Raw genomic sequence first — 7,495 nt, 5'->3', positions numbered from 1 at the left:
TTATAGTACATCTTTTTCTTTTTCCTATATATATATATATATATATATATATATATATATATATTCATTTATGAACGAAGAGAGAAGTTGGTTAAAAAAATAAAAGATAGATCTCGATTTATTACGTCTGTCGTATTTTTATGGATGACAAGAAAAAGTAATTAGATAAAAAGTTGTCGTAAAAAAAAAAAAAAAAATAGTACGATAGTACTAAAATAAACTCAACGTACTTAAACCAATACGGACATTTATATTAAAAAAAAAAAAAAAAAAAAAAGGGAAGAAAAAATACCCAACGAATTTCTACGTTTAACAATTCGTTAAAAAAGTTAAACCGAGGGGGGAAGAAGGAGGGGGGGGGAGTGCAGTGTCATTCCTAATTATTCGAGAATGATTCCTGTGAAATGTATAAAAATGACATAAAAAATCAGTTTCACCGGACGATAGGAAGACACGCCTTTGCTATAACACGTTGTTGTAATATTCGTTAATTATCAAAGTGTAGAAACATTTGTACTAGGACGACAACGAAGGGATGAAGTAGGACTGTCAGCACTCATATGGGATTTGCCGCTTCTCTCATACTGGTTCATTCTCGCGTAGTTATCTATCTAACGACGACGATGGGAAATGCGAGCTCGCAACCATAACCACGTATATCGATTCGGTGACAACCGTCTAATCGCAAGAACTTTACATTTTGAATATATATTCCGACAAGGTATAGACTAATATACGTCGTCGGAATAACGCGTTAAGATAAAGCGTCAGAACGGAAATACGCTAGTAATATCGTATCACCTACTCTCGAACGGTCTTATCAAGAGAGAGTAAGAGAGAGAGAGAGAAGAGAGAGTTGGATTCGTTCATTAACAAAATTACCACCCTCATACTTTTCCACTTGAATATAATATATGAATTACATATATGTGTAATCTCGTTAACGTCAGAGAAGTATTTCAATATATTAGATTAATTAATTAATTATTGTCGTAATAAATATAACGTTTGTTATAATAATAATATCGTAAAACGTTGTTTATTAATCAATCCTATAAATAATATTTATATATACGTATATGTAAATATAGATTAATTTTTCATTATCTTTATCAAAAGTATATATAACAAATATTGGATTTATCTATAATTAATATTGTCCTATAATAATATTTATTTTATTTATACAATTTCATTTATATATATATATATGTAATATTATTCAGATAATATTGATTGATATTAATGAAACAATATTCGTTTGATTAATATGATTTATATCATTTTATCGTAATATACTTTGATATTGGTACTTGTTTATGGATCGAACCGATAATTCTTTTTTTTTTCTTTCTTCTTTTTCTTTTTTCTATTCTCGCGTCCCGAAGCAATCGATTTTATCGACAAAATTCTATCACCTTCAAATCTTCGTTCGATCGTTTCACGACGACGTAAAACGATTTAGCTGATCCGATTTATTATAATTTACGTTCAAGAAACGATCTTTTAAAAAGCACTCGACAAATTTTTCATTACTCTAACAAAGTAAACTTTTACTCTTTTTTTATTGTCAACTTTATTCTCGTTTAAGTTGTGTAAAGCAACAATTGTTAATGTTTAAAAGCAAAAAAGAAAAGAAAATAACAACATCAAAGCCAAATTATTACAATAATTTTCCTTTATAGAATCAATTGTCATCCGTCAGTTACGTTGCAACGAACACGAAGCATGTAATACGTGCCATAATAAAGATAGATTACTTGAACGGATCGAATGAGTAAGTGTTTTTTAATCAAGATTTTCGTTGAAGCGCATTTTAATGAGTTACTGTTCTTAGATCATCATCTTTGGTATCTAGGAAGTCCATTATTGTCATCTAATACTTTACATTTGTAAAAAACATGTCATCTAATGTCTTACATAATATCACGATATAATATTAATAAAAAAAAAAATAATACTATTTAAAATAAATTTATTACAATTCATTAAAACAAAGAAATAAAGAAAGAAAGAAAAAAAATATGAAAAAGATTAAAATTATGGTAATCCGAATGGATATATAAATATTTATGAAAAATCGATGATACCTCCCACCCCCTACCCCCACCCCACCAAAAATACGCTTTCGCAAAAATATTTATATTTGTTTGCAGAACACGAAGTCATAATTCTTTTTCGAACTGGTAACACATAGCACACGTTACTACTAACAAACACACACACATACACAAACACACATACACACGTGTCCCTATCTCCCACATATCATGGAAGATTTAGCTCGTAATATTTTATCGGGATAGCCATGGGCCGATTCTAAGAGGGCGGTTTGCTGGCCTGCGTCGAAAGCAACCATTCTTCTATTTCGCTTGTACGAGCTTTAGTCGGCCTTGGGACAAGTTAGATCTTCACGTTTGAAACTTAGTTCCACTGCTGACGACGTCAAACACGAAACATTTCAATTGGAAATTTGGTTTTGATCTTATCGTTATATATTTCGTCTCGTATAATTTAATTTAAATAACCAAGGCAAGATAATATTTATATTTAAAAAAATAAAACACTTTTGTAGGCCTCCACCCACGCAAACAAAATATTTACACTAACTTATTATTATTATTATTATTATTATTCTATATTATAACATGTAACAGAAATATTTAGATGCTAATAATTATTAAGCCACCCTGTATATAAGGATAAGGGTAACACGAGCATTTTTTCAATCGTAAAATCAAAATATTATTATTGTTTCTTCGAATAACGTATGATCGCTTCAGATAAGGGATACTTTTTAGAAATAAATTTAGAGAATACTCGAGTAAATTAACAATACTTTTTCAAATCTATTTCGATCGATACAATATTACGCCTCGTTCTGTTCTTTCTTTCTTTATTTTATTTTTCTTTCCTTTATTTTCCATAACCCTTTTATTTAACGTTCAATTGTTTCGTACAAGTTACTTTAACGCGATGAAACGCATTTTTTCCGTTTGTACCATTTAGCAAAACCAATTGTCAAGAGTTTAATCCGCTTTCAATTCACTCGGCCGAGGAAAAAATACAGATTCTAGTCGACGTAAAAGAATCATCGATGTTAATCGTCCGTTGTAAAAAAAAAAAATAATAAAATCGATTAGTTTTCGACGTACACACACACACACACACGATACACATATATTTATTTATATTTATTCCGCCAAAAGAAAAATTTGTTGGAATGGTCATTCGCAACCGTTTCGTTTGTTTTCTTAATTCGAAAGCGTAATACACATACAAATATATATTTTATTTGCAATCTATAAAACAGATCGAATATTACGGGGGGAAAAATTTTATTACCGATCGGGTGCGCGAATAATAATCGTCGAAAGGTGCGTGTCTGTCTGTCTGTCTGTGTGCGTGTATATTTGCCTTTGCGTTTACTCGCACGCATTCGTACACGCGTGCATGATGCATCTATATGCTTGCAACCTATCCCCGAGTATTACGGAAAAATTCGGAGTAATATTTTCACGGAATTTGTACGGGATCGACGATATCGAAAACACATAGATCGCGCGTAAACGAAAATCCGAGACTCGTATTGTATAAACAAGAGAAAGCACAGAAAAATATAGAATATATTTAACTGGTACGCGTTAAACGAAATCAACGTGCACCTGCATACTGCATGTTGTAACAAAAACGTCATACGTTTGGAACGAACGAAGATACACTTCCCATCTTTCCGAAGAACAACAACACAGCCGGATATCAAAAATAAAAACTACGCAGAGGTGGAAAAAAATTCGTAACGGTAGTAAGGCATAAGCGTAAATATACGGCCTGGAGGTGTTTTGAATATATAAAAAAAAAAAATAGTATAAAAAACAAAGTAAAAGAAGAGAAAATGAAAACATGCGTAACAACGAGGAACCAGGAATAATGTGTGCGTATTTATTATAGAAAGAGAGAGAGAGAGAGAGAGGAAGAACAAAAAGTAACATAACAAAATAATCATTTGCTCCGATTAAAATAATGTTTAACGTAATAATTTTGTATTAATATACTAAAAACTACCGAGCAAAAGTTTAGATACACGAGCTCCGCGCATTATATCTCTCGAAATTATTCAAAATTGTTGTTTTTTTTCTTTTTTCTACATTAATATATATATAAAAATACTTGTTTCTCGTATGTAAAAAAATTTGACAAAGCATTATCAAATGTTGCTGAAAATCTAGCTCGTTAAAATATAATCATATAATTTCTTTTTTCTTTTTTTCCCCTATAGAACTATCATACGTAATTTTTCCATTCGCGTAATTAATTTTTACAATTTTTGTATTCCCTTAAAATATCACAATTTCAAGAATCCGATAATTAATAATAACAGCAACATCATATAAAACACGTTCAAGAAAAAATAATATCAAAAAAAAGAAAACAAGAGAATAAAACCCCATATAACTCGTAGATAAATATTATATCTCATACAATTATAATAAATGTTTCCCAAAATTTGACTGGATAAAATATAAATTTAAATTCATTGAAACAAACGATTATCCTATTCTTGCATAATGAATAAATAAACCAAACGAGTATATCCAATTTGAAAGAAATAATATCACATATACACACCCACACACACACATGCACAGAGTTCGAGAGTAATAGAAAGAGAATTCTCATGAGTTCGTATAGAATATAGTAAACAAGAAGACAAAGGAGGAACGTGTACGTGGGTGTATACGTTAAAGTGACAAGAGTGGAAAAGACAAGAAGGACAAACAGGAAGGAACAAAGCATAGTGCAAGGACCGTCCAGTGGTCAGACGACAGACAGGTAGATAGGCAGGTAGGCAAGCGAGCAAGCGAGCAAGCAACAAGCAACAAGCGAGGTAAGTAAAGCAAGGAACCAAGCAAGGAACCAAGCAAGGAACCAAGCAAGGAACCAAGCAAGGAAGGAAGGAAGGAAGGTGAACTCGAAAGGCAACGCTGGCACCAACCAACCAACCAGCCACCCGGCCAACCAACCACCCACCCACTCACCCTTCCACCAAGTAGGGAGAGTCAGGAACGAGTCAGACGGACGAACGAACGCCAGTCTACCGTGGGCGCACGTCGTGGCACCACGTGTATCTCTCTCTCTCTGCTCGTGTACACCTATCCCGTTATATTATAACTTGAAAGATATATTTTTAATCGAAATAAATCGTTAATACGTTTATATACTAATCAACGATCTCGATTAAAAGTGATCGTGCGATTATTTCTAACCCAACGGGGGCTCTGTGTGTGTGCAATTTTTTTTTTTTCTTCTCTTTACCGATCTTCTTTTTTCTTTTTTTTTACTTTACTTCTTCTTATTATTTTTTCGTCGCAAAGTGAAATATCGAGGAAGAAGTATTATCGTCCAGTTGGCACGTAAAACTTTTCACGAGTGAGTTGTTGTAACTTTATCAAACAGTGAATGATTAATTTGAACAAATTCGGACGCAAGTGAGACATTTTGTTCTAAGCGGAAAAAACAAAAAATATAAAACAACGGTACAGAGGAATCGACCAATGTTCTTCTAAGATCGTGCGATATCGAGGTAATAAAGGATTACAATGGACCAATACGAAAATTGTTACGCGCTTTCTCTTAGTTTTACGTCGTTTACTTTTCAAACTTTACAACGGGGAATACCTCTCGCTCAAACTTTTTATTTATGTTTTACGTGCTCGTGATATTACGTTGGACATTAGTTTTCTTCGTTAACGTTTCGAAACACAGATTGATTTACCGAAACAATTTTCTTTTTTTTTTTTTAACTGTTATTGCGAATGCTAGGGGGAAATAAATGTAGAAAAATTGTAACCGATCTACACACACAACAATTTCTTCCTATCGTATTATTTTATTTTTCTTATTAATGTTTCTTTCTTTCTACAAATTACGTACTCGATACACAGGTATTTCTCGTTAATAAATTAATATTTTGTTAATTTGAAATAATATCAATATTACAACTTGTTCTGTCAGTTCGATTCATTTGTTTGTTTGTTTGTTTTTGTATTTTTGGATTTCTTTCTTTCTTTCTTTTCTTTCTTTCGTAATTTGGTTTGGAATATATTTTATTATTGGAATATAATTTTTTGTATTTTTTTTCTATCTCTCTCTCTCTCTTCTATGTCGAACATATTGCAATACGAAATAAATATTCGATAAACCGCGCGTACGTTTGGCCGCGGGATGGTTTTCCCATTAAGCACGCGCGTCATAGTGACGATCACCATTTATTCAACGTCTCGACGTGTGTCCGAGGTAGAAAAAAAAAAAAAAAAAAAAAAAGAAAAAGAGAAAAAAAATCTCAATTTCTGGGAGGGGGGTGGGTGGGGTTGGTAATTTTTTTGTCCACTCTAGCACCGATATCGCTCGCACCTGACGCTCTTTTAGAACCCCACGGCTGGCCGGGCGTTTGTAAAATATTTGCTACGATCGTTCGCGAACTACGTTTTGTGCACGCAAGTACTCAACGACAGCAATTACTATCAGAGAACTATTCTCGTTCGAAACGAGTGAAACGTACGAACGAATGAACACGCGTGTTGATTAAAAACCTTTCCGTCTATTTTATCGTGACAGCTAAAAAATTGTCATTTACTATTTTTTTTTGGAGGGGAGGTGGACAGAGGGAGGTTGGATTTTTTTTTCTTTTTTATTTTTGGTTTTTCACTCGTTGTCAGATTAGTTTCCCCCTCGTTCATCTAATTTCTGTCACTTTTCTTTTTTAATTCCATCCAGTCAGTCGACTTCACGTTATCGATGAGTTTAACCGTAAACTAATTTGGTTAAGGACGAAGTATCGAGAATAATGGATAGATATCGTATCGATTTAAAAAGAAAAAGAAAGAAAAAAAAAGAAAGAAGTAAGTAAAAATCGCATCGATTATTATTCTAGTCAAAACGTTCGACGGGAGGAGTATTGAGAAAGTCAAGATTCGAAGTTGTTCATGAGTTAAGGGTGTATAGTTTATCGGTGTGTAACCACAGAACTGGAAACTTTATCGATTAACTTTAACGCGTTCAACGTTTAACCACCTAATACGAATTCTCGAAACGTAAGAAATCTTCATACACATATATATATAACTTTAAATATATATAAAATAATAATTTTAAATATATATTTAAATTATATAAATATAAAAATTATTTAAATATTATTATTTAAATAAATTAAATTATATAAATATAAAAATATTAAAATATTTTATTAATTATTAATTATTAATAATTAATTAATAATTAATGAATTATTAATATAATTATTATTAATTATTTATTTTATATTATAAAAATATATAAATATTATTATTTAAATAAATTAAATTATATAAATATAAAAATTATTTAAATATATATAAATTAATAATTTTATAATAAATATATATAAATATATAAAAAATATATAAAATATATATATATATATAACTTTTTGACAAAATATTCTAATATAATA

At 31.1% G+C, this 7,495-nt stretch overlaps 1 protein-coding gene across 3 annotated transcripts in view; it reads left to right on the top strand.

The window, feature by feature from the left end:
• Positions 1-5,097: 5,097 nt before the first annotated feature.
• The window catches only part of LOC122520712 (protein artichoke-like), a 59,767-nt gene continuing 57,369 nt past the window's right edge, over positions 5,098-7,495 (top strand). For all 3 annotated transcript variants that reach the window (XM_043640933.1, XM_043640934.1, XM_043640932.1), the window contains exon 1: positions 5,098-5,584. The gene's annotated coding sequence lies outside the window, so the exon portion shown is untranslated. The remainder of the gene's footprint in view (positions 5,585-7,495) is intronic.

Source organism: Polistes fuscatus, unplaced genomic scaffold, assembly GCF_010416935.1.
Source record: "Polistes fuscatus isolate 324 unplaced genomic scaffold, CU_Pfus_HIC Scaffold4, whole genome shotgun sequence".
In the NCBI taxonomy this organism is placed as follows: domain Eukaryota; kingdom Metazoa; phylum Arthropoda; class Insecta; order Hymenoptera; family Vespidae; genus Polistes; species Polistes fuscatus.
This window is presented reverse-complemented; position numbering and strand designations above follow the sequence as displayed.